The sequence below is a fragment of the Epinephelus lanceolatus genome, chromosome 16, assembly GCF_041903045.1.
Source record: "Epinephelus lanceolatus isolate andai-2023 chromosome 16, ASM4190304v1, whole genome shotgun sequence".
Lineage (NCBI taxonomy): Eukaryota > Metazoa > Chordata > Actinopteri > Perciformes > Serranidae > Epinephelus > Epinephelus lanceolatus.
The window spans coordinates 2896040-2922762 of record NC_135749.1 but is presented as its reverse complement, the minus strand read 5'-3'; the positions used below and the strand labels follow the sequence as shown (position 1 = coordinate 2922762).

Sequence of the window (26723 nt, the reverse complement as noted above, 5' to 3'; positions counted from 1 at the left end):
TGATTAAGTAATATAGAGACTCTATAATATCGCCATGCATGCGTGTGTATATGCTCGCACATTAAAACTCATTTATTGTGTGAGCAATTATCTCCACTGCAGCCACGTCCTGTCCGGTTCTTTTTTCTGTTTCACAGATAGATTTTTTTGGCTTAAGTCATCAGTGATCTGTAGTTTAACCTTGAACTGAACACAAAGCCCCACATCCAGATGTCATCTCTCCCACAGCCAGATGAGCTGTGTGATGCAAACTCATTGAGATTAACAACATAACCATATAACGTTACATCTAATCCCATTCTCCTCCTGATTACCTAAGAGCCAGATACCATCTAAATCCGCTCAATAATTGCAATGCAGATGATGATCAGGCGAGATGGAGGGAGAGTGACAGTGAGCGGTATCGCCAGTTTGACATGATTACAGCACCGGCCTCGAGGGACCCATATCTTGATTTAGATTAAACCGCGCTCGTCAAACGGAAAGCACCCGTCTTTAATACGGCCGTATATCAGCCGTCGTATAAAATTCTGAGGTTCCATCAAGTCCATGAACAGTCCATGGAGGGGCGGGGGGGTTGATTAAATGAAGAAAGGCAGAATGAGGAAAAAAATCTAAATGGAGCGTTGATCAGACAGAGAACATGAAATGACACCCAGCAAATAATTTTGACACTGAGAATAAGTTGATACGACAGCGTTCGCCGGAGAAAAAAATTGACCTGAAAAGCTGCACCTGTAAAACTGGATGAATGTGACATCAGCAGTCACACATGGCTCTGTGTGCGTGTACATATGTGACTGATATCAGCACTAAATGATTTCCAGACTTTTAAAGGGTCAGCTGCCCCAAATTACAAAAAATAAAAAACATGCTCTGATTTGCCCGTGATGGTAAACAGCACCGAGGGTCTTTTGCTTGTAACCGTAGCTGTTGTGGTGTTATGTGGCAGCCATAAGGTGCTTTACACTGCCTTTGTCAAATATTACTATATAGAGCCAACAGTCCTCATCAGGGTCCATCAGTGGACCAACAGTCCCCATCAGGGTCCATCAGTGGACCAGCAGTCCCCATCAGGGTCCATCAGTGGACCAGCAGTCCTCATCAGGGTCCATCAGTGGACCAGCAGTCCCCATCAGGGTCCATCAGTGGACCAACAGTCCTCATCAGGGTCCATCAGTGGACCAACAGTCCTCATCAGGGTCCATCAGTGGACCAACAGTCCTCATCAGGGTCCATCAGTGGACCAACAGTCGTCATCAGGGTCCATCAGTGGACTAGTCTCCTGCATGTTTCTGATATGAATGTAATGATTAAATGATATATTTTGGTGGTTTGAGTTGAAGGTGTGAGAAAGAATAGTATCAGTAACATTGTTAACACTGTGCTACATTACAGAGAAATACAAACCGTACTAATGAACCTTCATTAATATAGGCCTATATTTTATCTCCAAGTGCACGTCACACACTGAGCGAGCCGCCTGTTAATGACGCTGTGGGCTAATGGGCATGTAGCTACTTCCATGTTTCACATGATACGTCATGTTTGTAGTCGACCAATGAAGATGAGTTTACATATCACCTTGGGTTCGTCCTTCACCTTCTCAAAATGATCCCACACTTTGGATTTCCTGCCCGACATGTTATTAACTAGCCTGTGGAATAACCGCAGGTACCAGCCCTGGAGATTAACCTGACTCCTGTCTGACTGCTGAGTGTGGACACTTCCTGTGTCTGTCCTTTCAAAGTAAACTCACACATGGTCCAGTCCTATAGGTTTGAATTTATTTTGACAAGGTGCAGCTCCTGATAGAGTTTCACGTTTGTTTGTTTTTTTCTGCAACTAAGCGACCAATGAAATCTTGCTGACTAATGACCTTTCTGGTCGACTAACGTTTGGTCGACTATCAGGGGGCAGCCCTTGATATGACCTGTTTAGCCTGGGAGCCCTTAAACGATGCCAGATGATCAGGCTGTCCTCATGCACTGTTCATACATACGCCTACAAACCCCCTCAGTAATGCACCGGAATTATAATATAACCCACAGAACCATGAGCCAGAAATCTGTATGTAACCCATGTAATCGTGAAGGCTGTAATCATGTGACTAATGCGCGGAGATGGAAGTAGTATAAAGAGTGAAAGCCTGCATAAGGCAGGCTGGGGTGAGGGATGGGTCAACAAACACAGGACTTTCCCAGAGAAGACCAGTGTTTGTGTCTCGTCTGAAACCAACTGAAGTTTGACTCACTTTGAGGTACGTCCTCGGATTGTCACATTATGTTAAGTGCATAACTTTATGTTGAGTAAAAATCATTTAAAAGTGATCTAGCCTTAGCTACACTTACCGGCAATTACCATGACAATCACAGAGGACGTCGAGCTGCTTAACAAAGACAGCGGATGTTTAGTTAACCCTTACAAATGTAAAGTTGGAGACCACATTGTGTTAGTATTACTGAGTAAAGGCCCTGACACACCAAGCCAACGGTTGGCCGTTGACCAAAGTCGGGTCGTCAGTGAGTGTCTGTCGGCCTAGTTTTTGCAGTGTGTCCCGCACTGTCGGCACTTCCGCGTCGGCTGCTTTTCAGCCATTTGAGCATGTTGAATCGGTGGCGGAGCTTGTCGGTGAGAGAGCTCACTCTGATTGGCTGTTCAGGTTTTATTTCCTCGCCCCTGTAGCGAGTGAATCTGCCTGTAGTGAAACCGGGGCTAACCGGTGCTTCCTCCTCAGGCTCCACTTCACTCAGCTGCCCCACAGACCCGCTGCTTCTTCACACTTTAACCTGAATAACAAACCAGAGCTAGCTGGGAGCGGCTAGCGGAGAGTTAGCCGCAGCATGACCGGAGGGAAGCACAGCCAGTTAGCCTCTGCTAGTCTCTGAGCTAGCCCCGGCTCTCCGTTTGGATCCGACCGGAGCACCGAGCCCTGGTTTGTTATTCAGGTTAAAGTGGGAAGAAGCAGCGGGTTTATCGGGCAGCTGAGTGAAGTGGAGCCTGCGGAGGAAACACCGGGACCGTCTGGATGTAATAGTCCGTGGAGGTGCTGCGGTGCTCGGCTGCACAGATAGGAAACCCCTCGGCTGACAGGATGTACCACTCTCTCACTCCGCTCTCTCTCACGCAGGCGCAGAACGTACGTGCTACTTGGCCGTCGGATGTAGTCCGTGTAGTGTGTTCAAATGCAACTGACACAGGGCGACGTGAGGCGACGTGAGGCGACGTGAGGCGACGTAGACGACGCAACAGTTGGCTTTCGTCGCCGCTAGTTCTTTGATGTTGGTTTGGTGTGTCCGCACCTTAATGTTACACAGGAGTCTTAAACTGTCTGACTTTACTCACAAATGTTAATGTAACTGGAAGGGTAAATTTCATTTTGAGCGATGTGTGATAATTCAGACTATCTCTTGAAATGAAAAAAAAGTTGTAGATACAGTCGGTGAATTGGCTCCAAGTCAAGTCAGTTGTATTTCATGTGTTGAGCCTGTTGAACTTATCTACACAGCTAGATACCACCGAACTGTGGTGAACTAACCCTTTAATATAGATCTGATTTGTCATGAAACAGAAAATGATGCACTCATGAGGGTTCAAATTGAACAAATCAAACAGACCCACAGTAAGAAGCTGGTCTTCACCAACAGCTCACACACTTCTATGAAACACTGTGATTTGACATGAAGTGAGACTGACGAGGCAACGCTGACGGAGACACAACACTGAGGGGGAAAGTTGACAGAAAACACCACAGACAGCGCGATTTCCCCGAGGGGAAGCCTGCGCAGGGGACGACTTCATGAAAGAGAGAGATGGATGATGATCACATGGAAATGTTCTTTCACATGCAACACATTAGCAGCGCGTCCACAGAGGAGCAACTGTGGCCTGCATGAGAAATTCTTCAGTAAACAATGCTGTGTACTGTGTGAGAAGGACTGCACTGTCTAAATGGAGGAAACTGAACACACACTGTATGTCTCACACAATGACAACTGGGAATCAGCCTGGGACTGAGTTTATGTGTAAGCACCAGTGTATGTACTGGTGGCATGAGACCACCTACACAAGCCAGACAACAGCAGTGCTGCAGCAGCATCAGGAGGCAGAGAGCTGCTTTCCTACCTCTCATTTCAACATCTATCTTTCTCTCTTTCCCTCTTTCTTCCCTATCCTGCACTCTCAAGAAAAAAAAAGATGTCAGGCAATCAATATAGTGATGAGGGCTGTTGTTTTGAGGCCTGATATACTACACGCACACCAACACAAGAGTAATGACTACTATCCACGGGCACTGTAACGGTCATGAATTATACTTTATTGGCTGCACTTCGTCAGATATACGACTCTCCTGCCTCCTCATATGTATTCTGCGGCTGACAAGATTTGATACATGCACACACACACACACACACACACACACAGGTAAAACGCGCTGATCACAAAACATTCTATAAACTCCCCAACCATGACCCGAGGCACTCCGCCAGCTCAGAGGAAAAAAAATACAGATGAAAGCTTTTAGAAATAACAGAACAAGACATTTTCAAATCAATACTTGTGTCTATTTTTTTCCATCTTGAATAGTGCTTGATGACCCACGCCATTAGAGCAGACTGCGAGGCGCGTCGGCAACGTGCTCAATACGCCGAGCAGCATGAACAATGCTGGGGCTGATTGTAAGAGCCTGTATGTTCCCGGGGCAGGTTAATAAAGGGGATTGTTCTGTGTTGTATTTTCTCTTTACTCATTTATGTTCAGCGAGGTGGAGGTCAGACGTAGTGTCCCTGAAGCCATACAGTAGGGTGTATGTTTTCAGCAAGATGAAACTCAGTGGCCTTGACCAGAGAACACAGAGAACAGTGTGAATACACACTCTCTGCTTCACTGACTAAATCAATCTTTAATACAACGCGCTGCTGCCATCTAAGAAATGCTTCGAAATACAGTAACCACAGACTGTGTGGCACACACATGTACGGTGTGCGTGTGTGTGTGTGTGCCCACATGCGAGGATGTGCATTATGAAATAATAACACAATGCACCACATAAAGCATGCTGTTTTAAAGCAGGTTCAAAGGTTGACCCGCACCTCTCTCCAAGCCAAACAAAGTTCCAGTTACAGCAGCATGAAAAATACCCGCTCTCACTGTGATACACTCACACACGAACAAACACCTGGCTGCAAAAGCTACTTCACGAGTCTTCCTCGATCGCACAATGCACCTCAACTCCACGCGGCTCGAATACGCGACCGTTCCGAGCAGCCAGTTCATTCATTTCGCCTGCTTGCCTGAGAGAGTCGGCTAATGACATGACAGAGGAGCTCCATGCAAATAGCCAACATCTGTCACAGCGCTAGCTCCACTCCATATATTTATTTGCTGATCCTACTTAATATTTCTGCATATTACTGGCTGTTTGTTGGAGGCGGACAGTGATGCATGTTCCTGCATGACGCTGTACAAAAGAAAGCAATCTCTCCGCAACCCCTCACATCCGCTCCTGCTGCTTCTTCTAAATGCATATTTTGTGCTGGCTTTGCAGCCCTGCTGAAGGTCAGAGGAAAGTAAGGCCCCCTTTATTGTGGAAATAGGAGAAACACATTTGGTGGAGTTAATGTGTGCTGCATTTATCACCGACACAATAAGGAGGGCTAGATAATATATCTCATGCAATGTGGAGGGAATACATTACAGGGAGGTGTTGTGATGGCTGAATCTGAGTGTTATCAGCGGGGGTTATTTTGGTTTATCTTGTATCACTCAGATATTCAAGGTGCCCGCTGACTTAGTTTAAACTCATTCCGCCATGTAAATGCACACATGTATATACCTGCGGTAAAACTTTAATAACTCACACGCCTCTCTCTTATCTTTAAATAGGAGCCGGTCAGATATCAAATCCTCCCGAGACAACCTATTTGGCATTTAGCTGTCAGTACCTCATCACCTTACTGCGCCGTCTTCCCCGGCTTCTTTTGCTGCCGTATGTGGGGGTGGGGTCAAACGTCGACATGGCTGCTTCCCCCCCGTCTCTGATCCAGTGTCAGCCTTCAGAAATGATCCCTCACCGACACAGGGCTGTCTCAGGTGCCCCCAGCGCTGACTGGCAGGCCTTGGAAGTGGAGAACTGCTTTAGCCCGACGTTCAGTCAGCCTGCCTGCTCGCTGACACGTTCAGACAGATACATCACTGAGGGCCAATGACAGCTCGTTATTGCTAGAGATGATAGAAGCTCACCATAGGGATTTGTATCAAAGCAGGAATGTTTTCGTGTGTGTGTGTGTGTGTGTGTGTGTGTGTGCGTGCGTGCATAGAGGCATTAGATGAGAGGGGAAGACACGGGGTACGAGGACTGCCAGCAGTTTTCTATGCTGAATGTGGGGTAAAGGGTCCCGACTTTGAGCCAGAATGAACTCTGGAAGCACAAACATCCAACTGGCTTTAAACTCAAATACATCGTTCCTTTTCTTGTAATATGAGTGTGTGACGACCCTGATGGTAACCTGTGGTAACCCTAATCTTTCTTTGGATTGGAACTTAGTTTTTATCTTTGTGGTCTTGATGGTTGTGGCTTCAAGAAGCAAAACATCACAATAACGGCAACCACGTATGCACAGGCATTCACGCATGTCTGCACTCACACATACAAACATTTGTCACTGGACCAATGACGCCTGGTTTGTGAGTAATAATAGAGAATGTAGCCTCTCTCTGCATTGAACACTTACTGCAGCGTATCCCTGACTGCCTCCACGATGTGAAATCTTGGATGGCAAAAAGCTATCTCCAACTAAATGACAGTAAGATAGACGTGGTCTTATTTGGCCCCCCATCTCCACCCGAGGTACAGCAAACCACCCGGGGCCCTTGGCACCTAACCTTCATGCCCGGGCAAGAAATCTTGGTTTCATTTTCGATTCAGCTTTAAAATTCAACAAACAAATTGACTCTGTAGTGAAAGGTTGCATTCTCCAACTTAAACACTGCCAAACTGAAACCAATCGTCTCATTTCAGGAACTGAACAAAGTCGTGAGTGCCTTCATTTCCTCTCGTTTGGATTATTGTAATGCTCCGAATGTGGGTATAAGTCAGTTCTCCATATCGCGCTTGCAGTTGGTACAGAACGCTGCTGCTCGACTTCTAACTAGAAACAGACCTCATCACACCTGTACTGGCGTCCCTGCACTGGTTACCAGTTAAGTACAGATCTAAGTTTAAGGTCTTACTGTTTGTTTTTAAAGCCTTACATGGCCCAGCACCCAAAAACATCACTGAGCTCCACCGCCCTGTCTCCAGCACTAGATCTCTCAGATCCTCAGACCAGTTGCTCCTCATATGAAGCTGAAGGCACTTGCACATCACCAGCGTTAAAAATCTCTTGATGCCCGCTGTGCCATTGTTTTCCTATGGAAGCTGGCGTTGACACTGACGTCAGGGTGCTTTTTGACTTCGGCGGTGCGTTGTGGGCAACGCCGAAAGTTCAATTTTGTTGAACTTCGACCCCGTTTGACGCTGACCTTTCCATGTAGAGCCAATGATTCCGCCGGCCGTCAGTGCGTGCGTATAATCAGCGTTGGGTCAAGCTGACGGCGAGCAATGCGCTGTCGGCAAATCAGCAATCATGTGAAAGCACCTTGAGATGTGGGCAGAGAAGTGTTTTTACAGAACATGATGATGTCAGAGTGAAACTGACCTTTGACCTTTTCAATATAAAACCTCCTTAGGGGGGTGATCACACAGAAATGAGACGTTAGAGAGGCAGACGCTTCAAAGACGCTTGAAACGCTGGAAGCACTTATTCAATGCGCGTTAGCTACTGGCATCTGACGCTCAGAAAGTTGAAAATATTTAACTTTTCAGCGTCTACGCGCGTCTAAAAAGAAGCGTCTACAAAAACGCCTGTCTAAAAAGACGCTTGAACGCCAGTCAGATGCGCCGTATCATAGGAAAACAATGGTTTTACTGGCGTCGTGTTTCTAGCGTTTCATCTCCGTGTGATCACTCCCTTACTTCATAACTGTATCCTATTAAACATTTTTGGCATAATTAGCGTATGAATTCTTGAGTTATAGCCAAAAAACATTTTTGTGAGGTCACAGTGAACTTTGACCTTTGAACACCAACATCTAATCAGTTCATTCTTGAGTCCGAGTGGATGTTCGCACCAAATGTGAAGCATTTCCCTCAAGGTGTTCTTGGGACATCGTGTTCAGGAGAGGAAGAAGATTGCAAGGTCACAGTGACCTTGACCTTTGAATGATTGAATGATTGAATGACTTGATTTATTTTCAACAAAATAAAAAATAAAACCAAAACAAACAAAACATCAACAGACATGCTCAAAAAGGAGTAGAAAGAACTGTACACTACCCCCACCTCCTTCCCAGTATTTATGTCTCATTTGAAAAGTAAAGTGTCATCAGCTATCCTAAACTTATTTACAACCATTAATATAGATAAACAATAAGTCTCAGATATTAAATATATAATTACATCTCAAATAAGCCCAGATAAATGAAGAACCAACCCTCTTTGTCTGCATACCACATTAATATACGGTCTCTACATCTTTTTAAAGCTCTCTATAGTTGTGACCTTTGAACTTTGACTGCCAAAGTCTAATCAGATCACTGCTGAGCACAACAGACTGTTTGTGCCAAATTTGAAGCAGTTCCCTAAAGTTGTGTTTGAGATTCTGTGTTCACAAGAATGAGACTAACGAGGTCACGCTGACTTTGACCTTTTAGCCAACATCTAATCAGTTCATCGTTGAGTCCAAGTTGATGTTTGTGTCAAATCTGAATAAATTCCCAAAGGCTTTTTTGAGATATAGCGTTCATGAGAATGGGAGAGACATACAGATGGACAACTCGTAAACATAATGCCTTCAGTCACGGCTGCGGCCGGCGGGGAGTCATAAAACTCTCCATGCTTGGACCAGGCGGGCTGCCTGGCTTACGTTACACTGGCAGAAACCCTGAAGCTAAAAGAGAGTTAATTTTGGACTTAGATTTGCCAGGTGGCCAGAAAGACGACTCTGAATGAATGTTGCTGCTCCATATGTACGAGATGTGTAAAAAGCGGTTAGCTAACAAGTTCACTATAACAGCTTTACAAGGTGATCATATGTCAGCGTTGTGTTCACAACTTGTTTCCACCACCACTGTGGCCAAATAATTACAGCAAGTTTAAAGGAGCAGTCTGACATTTTACTTTCTTTATCAAAATACAGTTAGATGAAAGGATGGACAGAACTATCAGACAGTAGTGCTGATCTTTTCCTCTGACTCTCAAGTCCGAAAAGTTGAGTTATTCCTTTAAGCTCTTTGTGCTGTGTGCTTTACATGTGTCTCATGAATGTGTGCACCTTTTCGTGTGCATATTAAGGCAGTACAGGAGGAGGTGCACATTAATAATCCTCCAGGACTGTAACATGCTCATGTTTAACCCAAACAATGTGTCATGTGACTGCAGTTGCTTCACATCCAGGTCAGAACACCTTCTCACCACAAACCAACCGCACCAGAGTTCCTTTGGAACCGGACTGAGACCACCTCTTCAAGAAGGTCTCAGTCCGGTTGTTTCGGTGTGTTCACACCTGCACAAATGAACCGCACTGAGGGGGCAAACGAATGTGAGTTGAGCAGCTGGAGTCTGAGAAAAAATAACTTCATTCACTGGGCCGACTGACGGCAACTTTTAAGGTGGAACGTTAACTTGTAATGTTAGTCAATGCATGAGTTGATGACGTGAATCCATCAGCACACCTTAAATTTCACTGTGACAACTTTGACCATCACTTTAGTTTTTATATGACACACACTTTTAGTAATGACTTTAAAAATATAGATGAATTTGGAGCGGATTATGTGAAGGTCATATATTCTAATCCTCACTTCCTGTGGGCTACAGCAACACTAAACCCCTGAGCTTGCCTGAGAAGGACTAAATGCACAAAGCTGCTATTTTTAAATATCCCATGGAGAGAGACTCTCACTGCAGCCTGTTCTATTTTGTTGTGAAAATGTGGGCGTGCAGCCTCGTTCTGTGGACGATAAACCAGGTGCAGACTTCCATCTGTGTCACCGCTGATGAGGAAATACAGCGAGTGCTGGACGGAGCAGTGAGTGACAACAACCCCGCCCACATTTAAGAGGACTGTCTGAACAGTCTGAGGGTCTAGGTACCATGTCTGAAGGCTTACTGCTGGTGGAAACGGGGCTAAAGAAATAAAATGAGACCAGAAAGGTTCCTAAATTCTGACCAGCCTTTCTCGATCAGTAGTTCTGATCTTTTCCTCTTTCCTTTAATCTCTTTGTGCTGTGTGCTTAACATGTGTATTATAAATGTGTGCGCCTTCCTCATGTGACCAAACGAGACATATTATACCATGGACCCGATGTTGAACTTTTATCAATACCCTTTTGTCAGTGTAAATGTATTTTCATGCCTCGGTGTGATTGTCTGTATGAAGTGTGTCTGTGTCTTGTTTAACAGTCTTCACGTCTTCTGTTCTCCTCTCCACTATTTGATGACTGTGTCTCCATGATGTATGCTGTGCAGTACAGTGTGTGTGTGTGTGTGGGACGCATCATCATCATGCCATAAAACAGTCAATCCCGTCCACAATCGGCCCTTTTCAGGGCAAAATGAAGCTTTCATGCTCAGACAGTGAGGGCTATTGATCTCAGCTATGTAATCTAAAATGACTTTTGTGTTATTATTTCTCTCGTACTCTGTGACCCACATAGAGCATGAAATGAGTGAGTGAGTGAGTATGTGTCTTAGGGGATGATGTGCCTCTTTTTATATCTGACCTCAGTTATGCAACACAGGTTATTCAACATGTTAAGCCAATGGGAGGGCTACACCCTGGAGTGTGTTCATGTGTGTGTTGTTGTGTCTGAGCGACTGTTAGTGTGTGTTTATCAAAATGCATTTTTTTTTCTTCTGTGTCTCTTTATTTTCTGTCTTTATATTTTTTTAAGAATCATTTGAGCTCACCAGTTTAGGATGAAAAGAGTTGAAGAGCAGAGGACGGCGGAGGAGTGGTGAGTCATGTTGTATCTGAATCTGTGATACATATATAACCACAGAGAGAGAGAGACAGAGAGAGAGACAGAGACAGAGACAGAGACAGAGACAGAGAGAGAGAGAGAGAGAGAGAGTCCTGCTGTTAGATGGAGTGAATGATGTGATAGTAACCAGATCCTCCCTGGATTAGCCTCCTTCTCTCTGTAATCACTGCTGCTGCTCTCTGTGCAGCCACACCAAAGCTGCGACTCAGTGGTGACTGAAGCTGTGTCAGACATGCTGCAAGAATCTAACAACTTCATCATGTTCAGATCATATCTCATATCTCATCTTCATACATGAAATGTCAGTTTGCCTCGTTCAGCCTCTGGTTCCTATTTCACAATAAGGACTACAACCAGATCTTTAGAGTGTGTACATTTCCTGTTGGAGCTCTGTGTGGTGGCTCTGTCCTGGAAATACAAGTGACCCAAAAGTGTGTGTGTAAGCAGCCACAGCCATCAAACACAGGCTGTAAATGACCCCAATGTTCAGCAGCTGACGTGTTAAATTCGCACTAGCAATGTATTATTGTTGCCTTTATTTTGTTATTTCCTCTGAACATGGAGGTGCTTTTATTTTGAAGAGACAGTAAACACAGAGGTTACAGATGGAAATTGAAAAAGTGAACGGTGCAGTAACGTTGAGACAGAGATAAACAACACGGAAAATAAACAAGTACTAAGGACAAACGGGGAGAGTTTAACGGAGTTTAGTGCCAGGTGAGAGCCAGTTCACTAAGCCCCGCCCCTTTGTGATGGTCCGACAAACTGTCGGAGTAATCATGGAGCCCGCACTGTAACTAACTGCACCCCCTGAAGAATTATTATCATATTTTATGAAAAATTAAATAGTGATTCACAGGCCTGCAGGAACGCTGCTCAGCCTTGCAGCCAGTTTTCCCCAGTGGCCACTTGCAGTATTGCAAAGAAAAAATCCCCTGCAGCCCAAAAAGCATTTTCTCCATAGACTTCCTACTTAAAAGAGACGACTGTGAAACTATTGACAGGACACGTCAAACTGCAAACAAGGTCGATTATGATTCTTTCAACTGACCTATGGCTAAGTCCCGCCCTCAGACGCGATGAGCCAATCACAGTGCGTATAGCCTGGACGTCCATTGAAATGCATTACAGAAAGTCAGTTTTGTTCGGTTTTATGAGCTTTTTCGGAGATTTGAAGTTTAAAAATGGTCAAACGGTGTGCATGGGGTACATGCAACTCTGACACAAGGTATCCTGAGAGGCTGGGCGACCAGGTGTATTTTTTACACTTTAAACCACATCTCAAGCGAGAAAAGTGTCTCCTTTGGATAAAGTTGTGTGGTAACGTTAGACCACAACATCAACTCAACGTGAATAAGATTAACAATGATGTCTACATCTGTTCTAAGGTAAGTCAACATTGTGTTTGAGGCAACATATTGTCACTTTGCTGGAAAGAAATATAAAGTTATCTTTAACATCTCTAGCTAACGTTAGCTAAAGTTAGCCTAACGTTAGCTCCTAGCTGCGTTGTTCATCATGTCACCTTGTTTGCTGGGAGTTCATTAGCCTATTTTGTTCTAGTTTTGTACTTTGGTGATCGTACATCATTGTTAGCTGTTGTCCAAAGGGCTCTAGTTAAGCTAACGTTAACTTCTGGAGCTTAGCTTCATTAACTTATCTGTAATGGCAGAGATAACAAAGGTTGGCAAACGTTATGCTGAATGATTCAGTGTAAATACTGTAGCACCAAACTAACGGAGAGACACTCTTGGTAAAGATGGTAAAAAGGCCGTTATCCTTTTCTCATATTCTGAGCCAAAAACCTTAACTTCAGTGGCACTTTAACTTGTTGTCTTTGATGGTGACGGCAACCAGATGCGGTTCACAAGCGTACACTGTGACCTGTAAATTCTGGCTTGTAATTTAAGCTTTTCATCGACCTTCTCAACAATAAAATGATGAATATATCCCTCCAATGCGTAGTTTAGGCCCTTTTGGTTACTTCTCAATGACATCTGATCGTTATGTCTCCAAAAATCATCAATTGCCTCCTGTGAAATGCCGTGTACTGTGACACCTGCCATAGCGCCGGTCCACTGTTGTCAACTCCTCAGTAAGAAAAGTAGCTATTGGCTGTCCTAAAAGTCGCTAGAACTCGCTAAATGACGTCATCGCCTAATTTGCATAATTGTCCATATGCATGTAATTGTAATGGATGCTGTAGGAGAGAGGAATAACATCATGGGAGAGACAATAACTGAGTAAAAAAACACCCTGAATATGTTTAGAACTACAAATGAACCTTTTTTCAGTGATTTATATTAGACAAAGAAAATTTTACATTTACATTCCGCCCTGACTGTAAACCAGGTCGGGATCAGAGCGATAGATCAGCCAGCGGTGGTTCCGCGCATGTGCGATTCACCTGCAGTCTGGACGTGGAGGGGTTAACGTCTCCTGCTCTGACTGCTGCTGGGAGGGAGGACTGGGCCGTCTGTGAGTGCTTTGGGGCGAGAGAGGAGCTCACGGCAGCATCTGCTGCCCGTTGAGAAGACTAAGAATGATACGTGCTCTCACAACAGAGTCTCCAGAAGTCTTCAATAACATCAGAAAAAGTCGCTAGATTTGTCGCTAGTCGCTATTTGAAAAAGAGTCGCTAGAGGGGTCTGAAAAGTCGCTAAATATAGTGACAAAGTCGCTAAGTTGGCAACACTGCGCCAGTCACTGAATGTTGATAGTTTGTCCGAGTGAGTGGAGGGGGCGTGGCTTAGCCATAGGTCAATTATGATTATGAGCAGGAACTCGAGTGGGGCCAGCGGGAGAAACACAGCTGTGCATATTCAGTGGGACACACACTGAATATGCACAACTTTTTTGGCGTATGTGCCAGGGGAGCAACTCCATAGGAATGAATAGGCGCCATCTTGGCTCCGGTATCTAGGTATTATTAGAAATGTATGGGTGCTCCCGGAGCATCGCTAGGCTTGGCTGTTAACTGCAAGAGGCATCACTTGTTTTTATTTTTGTTGGCAAGATGTCAGATCTCAAACTGAATATTTCTTGGCTCTCCTGTCAAGGTCCTATGACTTTATAGATGCTTTCCTATGTGAACAGGTGTTCATTAACTTTAAAAATATGTTAAGCATTTTTTTCATTCTCCAATCCCAGTGTCTAAGAATTAAAAGTCCATTGCTCTTTGAAAGGTGCATCATGATGCTATAATATTATCACTACACCAGTGGCATAAAATGGTCTCAAAATGGAACTGACATTGTTTAGGTGAACTATATCTAGGACGTTACATCATCCAATGACAGTAGTTACAATGAGAGTCCAAATGGTGAGCATGTTTTTTGACATTCGCTTGATTAAGAAGGAAAAAATGTTGTTAATCAGGATGCCCTGTAATTTAGGCACAAGCCCCTGATTTCTTCTTTGGAGGTCATCAGCAGGACGTCTCTTCACTGTCTGTATTCAGCCCTGAAAATTTAACTGCAGGAGGGTGTTTTGGCTTCGAGGCCCATGGGCATCGGTCCAGTCAGCCAGGATCAATAAGTGCTAAGTATAAGACGACCGAACATCGTCTGGCCAAACGCTGTCTGAGAGGCCTGGTGTGTGTAACAGAGATTGGTGCTAATAAATCTCTGTCTGCATACTGTATCTTAAGATATACAGTTTGTGATAGATGGGATACTTCAGTTCTGTCAGACTGATCATTTTTATAATTTATCACATAAACTCCATTTCAAATTCTTCTCACCTTCATCTTATCATTTCATTACTGTACAGTATCAGTGTAGCCTTTTGGGTTTTTGGACTTTCAAGGTCTCCACAGGTCCACTCAGGGAACGTGTCCGAATTACACTCATCTTGTTGGGTGACGTCTTGTTTTACTGCCACTGGTCTCAGGTCTGTATGTCAATGTGTCTAATGTTCAGGTATATCTTAATGCCATAACCACCACAGAAACTATTTTCCATTAGTTAGTCTGTGACTGCCAGCAGAGATTCAGGCGTCGGTAGTGGGGCTGCATCAAGGCTTTTACACTGTGCGTTCCGAAAGTGGAAGAGGGCAAAGTTCAAACTAATTTGACCCCAAGCCAAACACTGGATCGGAAAGGTAAACCGAATTGTACCAAGTGTCCCACCATGGACGCAATGTCTTAACAGACTGAGCGTCTGTTAATAGTTTGTCCATATTTAATCCATCCAACTCTGCACTTGTGTTGTGTCATGTAAACAAACCACTCAGCTATCAGCTGTGTGCTCGAGATCATACTGGAGATGTATTTGTAACGTTACTTTTTCAAAGAGGAGACATGTTTTATGTTGTGATATTTACTGGAAATAACATAAAACACAGTCAACAACATGCAGCTCAGTGTGTTATTAGCCATCGTCATATAGCTTACCAGAAATGTCCAGCTCCCTGGTGATCTCTCTTCATCCAGCTGCTGCTGTCTTTAAGTTTCTGTAATGAAATAAGAAGGTATCGATAAGTCCTTATGTCAACTCCATGAATCAGCCGATAGAAACACAGCATCCAATGAAAATTTAGCTCAAAACAATGCTTGATAATCCAAATTGTTGTCATAGGTACAGTTTTAGTTTTCTTGAGAGACTGTCATGTTTCCTTGTCACCCCAAAAATCACATGAACTTTCTAGAAAACTAACACAGCGTTTACTGCTCTGCCCCTCCAAACGTCTACTGAAATTTGATCTCCTTCATGTTGCTGACAGCGGCCTGGGCTCGGCGGTAATGTGCACACATCCTGTCAGACACTAGTGGCTCCATTTGTTCATTAATAAACATATTGTTATGTTAATCTAACTGCTACGCTGTGACGCCATCAGCACAGGTTGCTCATGTAGGCTACTTTTTAATTTGCCAGAACGTGTCGTAATAACGAATGCTGGTTCAGCTGAATTGCATTAAATAAAACCTGTTTAAGCTCACACACCATACTGGACCGGCTACACCAGAAACTTAATCTTAACTTAGGTCCCGTTTATACGACAACAATTTCAACTGAAAACAGTCAACTTTAGTTGCGTTTTGGCCGATCGTTTACACGACAGCGGCGTTTGGGTGCCTGAAAATGCAACGTTTTGAAAACGGGTTCCAGAGTGCAATTTTTTGGAAACAGCACCGTCTCCGTTGTCATGTAAACTTGCAATATGCAGTTCCTCTGAAAACGGAGACTTTTCGCACATGCTCATTACGCTTCCAGTCACTAGGCGTGCGTGAGAAAGTCGACCATCACAACAACAATGGCGGACTCCCGAGCTCTGCTTGTGCTGCTCACCCTGTTGAATTTATCAGCGCTTCCCCATCATAGTGTACATTTACTGTAGCAACTCCACCTCGTCATCCGTTCAGACAAACATTCGTGAATGTAGAAGGAAGCGTAAGCGTCACACCGCTGGCCTACTACTGGCCTGGCATGTATACTGCAGCGTTTTTGGTCATTTTTGCGAATCTGTGTGCATGGTGATTGTTTTCAAAACGTCGTCTAAACGTGGAACTTTTTTCAAAACGAAAATGACAAACGATTCTGTTTTCGTGTAAACATGGCCTTAACTCTAACATCGACAGCAGAGTAGACTCACAAGTCAGTCTTTAGACGCTTTGCTTAAATAAAGACTGATGACTTTCTCCCTGATTTTGTGTTTAGATGGGCGGATACAATTTCAGAGTTTAAAAAAACTCCCTACGTTGCAGAACCAATAGTAAATCTGCAGGGCGGTCCTTCGGTGGCTCGCTTAACTCGTGCTCGTAAACATAGTCCCACTAGAAACACGTGTAGCGGTACAAAATGGCTCAGTCGTGCTTGCAGAAAACTCCGTCAACGTTAGTGGATGTTTGTCGCGTTTGCCGCGACACATTCTTGCCAACTAAAAGAAACAAACATAATCTTTTACAAGGCCATGACTCATCCGTCCGGCCGGACTATAGAGGGAATCGCCTTGTTGTTTACAAATACTTCCGGGTAAAAAACCAGCAGAGCTTTTAGCTATATATATAGCCTATAATATCACATTTTTCACATCACTGTATCACCGTTTGGACTAATCCAATGTTTGTAAAGTCTATAAACACAATGATTGAACAAACATTACTATTTCTGTGTGCACGTTTAGCTGGGCTAACCGTTAGCTGTTAGCCGTGTTAGCCGTGTTAGCCGTTAGCAGTGTCTGTAATAGGTAATAACTCATTAAACAGTCCGTGAAAAAACTTTTTTCACTCGCTCTTTTCCAGCAGATATCTTAGTTACAACATGATTGAGCTAGCAAAGCAGTTTTGTGTTGCTATGTGTGGTATTTATTCAGTTTTGGGAAATCACAATGTCTAGAAAGCATCAGTGGCTGCAGCTGACAGGGACAAAATATTTTCTTCACGGATGAGCACACGTTTGATAAAACGGAGTTAAATCTCTCGGCATCCATTTTCAAGCTCTCTGTGTGTTTGTTTCCTTGCGGACGAGAAAAGGAGGAGCACACATTTCCAAGAAGGCGTGTCCTTTTCAAAAATGCAAGAGGCGTTGCTTTGTTGCCGGCCGTTTTCGCCAGCAACAAAGAAAGGAGTTTAGAAAGGAGTGTCCCCAGACTATCAGAAGGTGAAGATCTCTGATTGTCTGGTGGTGAGACTAACAGCAGAGGGTAAAAATGATTTTCACAAAGTTTCTCCACAGCCTACAAAAGACTACAGTGACTGATGTCAACAGAACGGCCAACAAACGTTCATTAACCTCGATTCAAAACTTTCTCTGAAACTATTAATTCGACTATGAAGTCTTGATATTCGGCTAACTGTTTGTATCCATGGTCTAACACAGTCAGTTTTATCATATCTCCACACATGGATGTTAACTTTATTTTATCACGTACCATCATAGCTAAGTTTTACAGTTTTAAAAGGTTATAAAAAGCAGCTGAGATTCTAATATTTTGCATTGATATATGCATTGATGGAAAAAGTAGATGAAGCTGAGTTAGCACACACAGACAAGCTTTTATTATTACAAGTTTTCATTTTGATTTTGGTATATCAACTCTCACTGGTGGCACGGTGTTACAGTGGTTAGCACTGTTGCCTTACACAGCAAGAGGGTTCTAAACTGGTGGAGTACTCTTCAACTTCATTGGGTTCGGGTTGGTTTTCCCTCCATGAAGACCTTTCCTGGACGTTGCTTCATATGCACAAGTACTAAGAAAAGAAAACCACACGTGCAGATTGGTGTCGTTGATTGTTGGAGGCTTTACAGACAGATGGGGAGTCTGCGATGGTTATCAACACTGCTATGTCGCATGAGAGTTTGGCTGAAGTCACATGTGAGTCATTAAGGTCACGAGGCGCTTATGAAACTGTGGCCCCATGAAATACTGTCAGGTGTGAAATGTTGTGAAACTGCCTGTGGGTCTGCCTGTGGCCGATAATTTGTGAAACAGCTCTGACCTGGATGGCTGAAAATCTTCACAGCCGGACTTCGCTGGATGTTCCCACGACCCCTTTTATACACCAGAGTCCTTATGTAACAGGACTGCCGATACACAGTAGCTTAAATCTGACATTCAACGTCAGACTGACGATCAAAATACTTTTTCTACTCAGTAGGCTATACTTTTTCATGATTCTGAAACATTTCTTCCACACTGTTCACCTGTTGGGATGTGTGATGTGTAAAATCACTCTTACCCATGAGGCCAATCACCACCTTGATAATAGCGCCTGTGATGATGCCGGTGCCACATACGTAGCCACATCACCATCACACCTGTAATGAGGATGAAGACCTTCCCTGTGGTTGTTGCTGTAATAGCGATGCATGACTTCATTTCTCAATTTCATCACATGAACTGCATGTGTGACTCCATTTCTCCATATGTGAGCATGTCTGGCATCCTTTGGGAGACGGGACTGTCAAGCATGCAGAAATCGTGGCTTTAACTATAAATACTGCTGATGTCCCATATTTCAGGTGAACAAACAACAGTCAGCTTACAGTGCTGGTTCCAGCGCTCTACTTATCAGATTAGTCAAGTTTAAGTCTCTCAGATGGGAACTGAGTCCCATCATCCCTTTCAGGGTTTGTTTTTCTGCACAATTTCAATCACACAGGGACTACACCACCATGCGTGTGTGTGTGTGTGTGTGTGTGTGTGTGTTCATGTATGTCTGTAACGCTCATCAGTATTCATCTGCCAGAAATATGCATTTTTAGAATGGGCAGTCGTCTGGCTGTAAAAGTAAGATAACACGAATACTGCACCTTTATGAAAGAGACTGAAAGGGGACAAATCTTTAAGCACTTGACCCTCTGCCCTGCTAAAGAAAATAGCTAAGTATGTAATTTAAAAGTGTGAAACGTGATTGCATGTTTTTTAGCGGTAAAACCACTTGCAAAACCATTCTGAGATTTTCCCCGTGCCTAGATAAGGAGACTTTGAAGAAGCAATTTCATGTGATGTTAGTCCAAATCCATTCCCCCGAAGCCTTTAAGCTGGGGCTGAAATCTCGCTGGTGTGAGGAGTTTGTGTCTTACTGATCGGCTAAGCCCTGCACCTCTTTAGCTGCCACCGTTCACTGTAGCTCTCCCTTATTGCGACACACTTTAGCCTCGCACGAGTCAGAAGTCAGAGCGGTAAACGGCGGCAGCGAGACAGGTTCACACTGAGCTGTGAGGTTCTGAGAGGCGAGGAAAGTTGTGTGATTATTTTCTGATAAAGTTTTTAAGGAGGAAAATGTAACAGAGTCGAAACAGAGCGATAGCATTTAGCTGCAAACAAATCAGAAAGCATAAGAGATGAGGGGAGTGAAAACAAAAAGAAACAGATGATTGAATCAGCATCAGAAGCAGCCGTGCGCGCTAAATATTCCATACGGTCCAATAACATTTGTTGATCCCTCTCTCTGAATCGTCAGATTTGTGCGTATCCCTCACAGGAGTTTCCCATACTTTTAATTACCAGCTTGTCTGCTGCCAGAAGAAGAACACGCCTGCTCGACGCTCTCTCCAGCTTTTATTCCACACTCTGTGATTCTCACCAAACTCACCATCCCTGCTCTCCTTTGCCTTTCTGTCTTGTTTTTTAATCTCTCTCACTTTGCTCTTGTCTTTCTTCCCGATGACACGACGCCAATAAGAACTACAATTACCGCCTCACAGCTGTGTGCCTCCGCGAACCAGTCAAGCTGCACTTGAGCTTTTATGTTTGTGAAAACACGAAGGCGTCAGACACACTTTCCCCGCCAGCACAGATCTTTGTTTCAAGGTGAACACACACGATTAGTGTCACCCATTCACGGTCTCTCCTTCTGTTCCTGAGATAAGCTTTAAATAATGGTCAGTGTTTTCTGCAGATCATGATGATGTCACAGTGAATGACCTTTGACCTTTTAGATATAAAATGTCATCACTTCATTATTTTAACCTGTCACAAGTTTTGTCATAATTAGCATATGAATTCTTGAGCTACAGCCAAACCCATGTTTTGTAAGGTCACGGTGACTTTTGACCTTTGACCACCCTCTTCTAATCTGGTTATTCTTGAGTCCAAGTAACCGTTTGTGCCAATTTTTTTTTTTTTTAAAGAATATCTTTATTATTAATTATGTGTCACACATCTTTGTGTCACATCATTCACATATACAAACACATTTTTTTTTTTTTTTTTTTTTTTACATTTATCCCCCCCTTCGAGAAAAAAACCCTCCCCCCGCCCCCCCTCCAAAGTTGAACATTCAGCACAGCAGTCAGTCAGTCACAAGCATGGTAGAATATCATATGGCAATAGTAACGACAAGAATTAATAATAATATAAAATGGAGAAATAAGTATACATTACAATAATTAAGAAATGATATAGAAAATAAACTAACAAATAAAAATAGTAAAACAGACAGCAACACCTCTCCTTTAACATTCAACTGTTATTCCCTGGTCTGGGAAGCACCTTCCAAAATATGTTAGACACTCTAGGCCCTACATAATCGAGAAATGGGGTCCATATATGGTAAAATAAACCAATTTTCCCTCTGGACCAGTATGTCAGATATTCCATGGGTAAAAGGTCAAATATTACCTTATGCCAATCTAAAACTGTAGGTGGCTTATTTGAAATCCATTTCAGCAATATAGTTTTACGTGCAGCATATGTTAAAACATTCCACAGTTTCTGACAATGAGATCCTTTTATTCATGTGTGGTAATCCCAACAACAAATATACTGGGTCCAGGTCCAGGTCCAACTCCTTATTAAAAACCAAATCTAATTTCAAAGCCACTTCTACCCAGAAATCCTGGATATGCACACAGGTCGTTTGTGCCAAATTTGAGGAAACTCCTTCAAGTTGTTCTCTAGGTATCGCATTCATGAGAATGCAACAGACCCTGTTATAGGAACCTTGACCTTGTACCTCAGTTCGTCATTGAGTTCAAGTGGACATTTGTGCCCAATTTGAAGAATTCCCTCAAGGTGTTCTTCAGATACTGCATTAGCGAGAATGAGATGGATCCAATGTCACAGTGACCTTGACTTGTGACCACCAAAATCCAATCACTTAATTGTTGAGTGCAAGTGGACACTTGTGCCAAATCTGAGGAAATTCCCTCAAGGCCTTGTTGAGATATTGTATTCATAAGAATGAGATGTATGCAAGGCCACAGCAACCTTGACCTTTGACCACTGAACCTGAGTGGATGTTTGTGCCAAATTTGAAGAAATTCCCTAAAGTTGTTTTTGAGTTATTGCATGCACGAGAATGAGATGGATGCAAGAGTGACCTCAACCTGTGACCACCAAAATCTAATCAGTTGAGTCCAAGTAGGCGTTTGTGCCAAATCTGAGGAAATTCCCTTAAGGCCTTCTTGAGATATTGTGTATATAAGAATGAGACATATACAAGGTCACCGTGACCTCAACTTTTGACCACTGAATCTAAGTAGACGTTTGTGCCAAATTTGAAGAAATTCCCTTAAGTTGTTTTTGACTTATTGCATGCGCAAGAATGAGATGGATGCAAGAGTGACTTCGACCTGTTACTACCAAAATCGAACCACTTCATTGTTGAGTCCAAGTGGATGTTTGTGCCAAATCTGAGGAAATTCCCTCAAGCCCTTCTTGAGATATTGCGTTCATAAGAATGAGACATATGCAAGGTCAAACTGACCTTTGACTTTTCACCATCTAAAATCCAATCAGTTCACTGTTGAGTCCACGTGTACGTTTGTGCCAAATTTGAAAAAAATTCCCTCAAGATGTGATATTGCTTTAGCGAGAATGAGATGGATGATGGATGCAATGTCACAGTGACCTCGACCTGTGACCATCAAAATCGAATCAGTTAATTGTTGAGTCCAGGTGGATGTTTGTGCCATATCTGAGGAAATTCCCTCAAAGCTTTCTTGAGATATTATGTTCATAAGAATGAATGTTATGTCACAGTGACCTTGACCTTTGACCCCCATATTCTAATCACTTCATCAATGAGAACAAAGGGACGTTTGTGTCAAATTTGAAAAAACTCCCAAAAGTTGTTGCATTCAAAAGAATGTCAATGTCACAGTGACCTTGACCTGTGACCACCGAAATCAAATCACTTTATCGTTGAGTCCGAGTTGACATTTGTGCCAAATCTGAGGTGTTATTGTGTTCACAAGAATGGGACAGACATGTAAGGAGGGATGAACATACGTACAGGCAGACAACCCGAACACGTCATGCCTCCGACCAAGGCTACCACTGGCGCGGAGACATTAAGTCGCAGTCGAGGCAGCTGAAGTGAAGTTGCTTCAAACCAGGACTGCAGGGTAATCGCACCAGAAACAAACATCACCAATCCAGGACGGCAGCGGTCGTAGATCATCATCTGCAGCGGCGGCACACGAGCCTCCAGATTACATTTACCTCAATTTACACTGTTAACAGACGAGCAGAAGAAGAAGAGAGGAGGAGGGATGGCAAATGACATTACATGTTATTTGTTGTGTCTTTGCTGCCGAGCTGACGGCAGAGGGAGGGAGGTCAGCTGGTTAAGTGAGGTTAGAGTGTGCGTGTGTGTGTGTGTGTGTGTGTGTGTGAGAGAGAGTCATCCACAGACACAAATGCCAGCACATCCGCCTCAGGGAGGAAACATAACAGTAAACCTGATGAACTCATGTTATCTAATCCCTACCGGAATACACAGACACACACACACACAGACACACACAGACACACACACACACTCTGTGTCTCTGTCTCTCTTTGGCTCATCTGTTCTTCCTAAACAGAGCCTTGGCATGCTACCTTCAATAAGAACGCTTTTCATCAGTACAACACCACACTGATGAATCTTTTATTTCTATCTGCGCCCAGTGATTATGAAAGACTTGAGCATTAGTGTCAATAATTAATGCTATCCAAAGGAACACAGTCTCCAATAAGGACACGGTTATGAGAGCTTCCAAGCGAGTAGGGAGGGATTACCCGGTGTGAGCTGTTAGTCAACGGTGCGTACAGGCTGTGGGGTGATGCTCGCTTTAATAAAAGTAAATAAAAGTTTAAACCCCAGGCTATTGCCAGCTCCATGCTAGCCTTGGTGCAGTTTGGCCTCATCTTTTAAAAAAGTACACAAAACACTGCCCTGAGCACTCACGAGTGTGTGTGTGTGTGTGTGTGTGTGTATGTGTTTTCAGGATCCCTCGTCTTTCATTTGCACGGTCAAAACACTGAAGTTCAGTAATTGGATGGATATATGTGCCATAACTCAAGCCACGTTTACCTCACCACCGCGCACCCTCAGGCAAGGTCTGAGCATAGATTAACAAAACTGTCTGCAGAACTCTGCACTCATCTGCGGTGCTGGGGCTTTTAATGTGAAATCCAATAGTTTCAGGGTCAACTGATCTCTGACAGCATGTCTGGATGTATTATTCAATGCCAGTGGAGGTTCGGGCAGCAGGAGGATGGACAGCCAGCGTGTACGTACTGAAGAAACAACAATCCGAGCGCATGTCCTTCAAAGATGCAAAGAGCTGAAGTACACAGACAAAAACAACAAGTGTTTTTTCTCTCCTCTCCGCAGTGTGCTGACACATTATGCAACAGCTTGAAACTTGGAGTCGATCCACAGAGCAGAGCCGTGGCTCCGAGCTAAAGCTGCAGTTCAAAAAAAAAAAAAATCAAAGATGGTGTCTGACCCCGGCAGGGTCACGCTGAACTTCTGCTGAACAGATCCTGTTACAGCTCACGCATAAGGTCTCAGCATTTTATTTTTATTGCTGTCATGTTCAATCAGCTCCCTTGAGAATTGGGTCACCCCCTCCCTCCCTCCTCCATCTCCATCTCCATCCTTCACTCCGAGCCTCCATCGCTCCCCCCGACACAAAGAGGTCCTCTCTGAGACGTAAACCATGCTGTTAATTAAAAGATTCCTCAATGGGCATCTGTGCAGTAATCTGTGTTCACTGCATCCCAGTCGCACATGGATCATTTGACTAACGCACAACTAGCCGTGCATTAATGAATGTATAATCATCCATATACAAAACTGCTCCGGGAAGAGAGACGGAAGAAAAGGGGCTAAAAAAGATTGATTGTTAATAGTTTTATGACTGATAAACAAAGCAATCGATCAATCCGTGCGGCGGCGGAGAGGCACTTACACGGGTTCCTGGACGGTTGGGAATAATTTGTCGTCTCGCGGTGTTAACCCTTCCAAGCGTGGAGGATGTGGATTAATTGTGAGATGGGTGAGAGGGATGGGCGGATTTCTCCACCATGCAGAAATGATTAACGCTGCAGTTAGGCTGTGCCACAAACATAACAGCTGCAGTAAACGTCTGAACGGATATGAATGATTCTGTCTGTGCGTGCGTTTGTGTGTGTGTGTGTGTGTGTGTGTGCAATTATAACTGTGTTGCATGAAGATGGTGCAGAGGAGAAGTGATACAGGATGTGTGAGTCTGAAGCTGACAGTATTTCTGGCGCAGGAAAGTAAGAAAACACCTGATTGTCTCAGAAACTCACAGTTGTATTATCGTTATTGATTGCAGAGGACGTTGAAACAATACAACACACACACACACACACACACACACTTCCATACGAAGACTAATATTTTTCACAAATGATTATTGCACACTGTTTGGGTAGGACTGAAACTGTCCCAGTAGAGGCCAGATCATGCGACCATCTGCAACATCCCATCTGGGATAGTCTATCATAAATGTTGATTTGGCCGAGAACACACACTCTCTAAACATAGTGCACTTTGCCAAAGAGAACAGTTGCCAAGACGAGGGGAAAACATTCGCACAGTTTTCACAGCTAATTGTAAAACATCATCATTAGGAGAGGACCGGGATGCCAAATCAGTCAAAGCAGCATCAAACACCCAGCAGAACTTTTGTCAGACTGTGGAGCAGCAGACTCTAAAACTCTGCAGGGGGAATCTGAAATCTTCATCACTTTAAATGAGCCATTTGTGCTCTTAAATAGGTGTTAAGTTAATGTTGCAGTAGGAAGTGACCTTACAGGATGTTGTGGCGAGTACAGCCGGCTATCAGTTGTGTTCTGGTGCCTAAAAATACTGAGGGCTGCATTTATTTTAAAAAATGGCGAGGTGCAAATGTGCGCTGTGTATTTAGCTTCTTATTTACTGAGGCAGCAGCTCATCACACAGTCAGCACCTGGACTCTGGATGTAATCAGCAGAGGAAGGAGACGCAGTTCAGCTGTGGCATTTCTACAGGATCACCCAGCTCAGAAAATAAGTCCAGCGTAAGTGATCTTGATCTCGAAATATTAACTTCGACCTTCGTTTAGTTTGACTGAAAAAAATGCAGAACGTATCGCCTAGCGAAGAGCAGAAACCATTTCCCTCAGCGGAAACAAAGCTGTTGGGCCCTTTCAGGTGGGGGCCTAATGGTAACGAAATTACTGTTGTTGTTCTGGGGAAGCACCCACAGTTTGCTCACATACTACGTCACTTTAGTAACACTGACATGATGTGTTTGAAACATACAAATGTGACGTACTGGTGGTTCGCAGAAACATACAATACCAATACTGTCTTCTGGCGACTGGAACTGAATACAGATAAGTCTTGGCTGCTATCAGTCAGATGTACACATTATATACAACTGTTCAGCCCAACTTAGTGGTAGAAGGACACTGTAAATCGTCCATGGCCGTGAACAACCTAATCTCATGTCCCTTTACAAACAATAGTTCCAGGAACTAAACTCTGGAGCTAAAACATCAGGCCCGTTTCCACCGCAGGAACTTCAGGGTAATTTTATGGGGCCGGGGTCGTTGGTGCGTGTCTCCACCGCAGGAACCACCCCCGAAGGACAGCGTTCTGGAACTTTTGCAGGGGCTAAACAAGTCCCTGCCTCGGGGTAGGTACTCAGAACGGCCCCGAAAGACTCCCGGCTGGGGCTTGGGGATTACTTGGTGCTGATTGGATATACTCAAGGAGGGATGTGACGTTTTGTAAATAACAAGAGGTTCTCGTAGATTAGCTGGGCTAACCGTTAGCTGTTAGCGGTGTCTGTAATAACTCCGGTCACGGTCCGTGAAAAAAATATTTTTCCCAGCGGATATCTTAGTTACAACATGATTGAGCTAGCAAAGCAGTTTTGTGTTGCTATGTGTGGTATTTATTCAGTTTTG

At 43.8% G+C, this 26723-nt stretch overlaps 1 protein-coding gene across 1 annotated transcript in view; it reads right to left on the bottom strand.

The window, feature by feature from the left end:
* Nucleotides 1-26723, bottom strand: part of nrsn1l (neurensin 1-like) — a 176940-nt gene that overhangs the window by 67304 nt on the left and 82913 nt on the right. The window contains exon 2 of the mRNA XM_078175446.1: nt 15479-15537. The gene's annotated coding sequence lies outside the window, so the exon portion shown is untranslated. The remainder of the gene's footprint in view (nt 1-15478; nt 15538-26723) is intronic.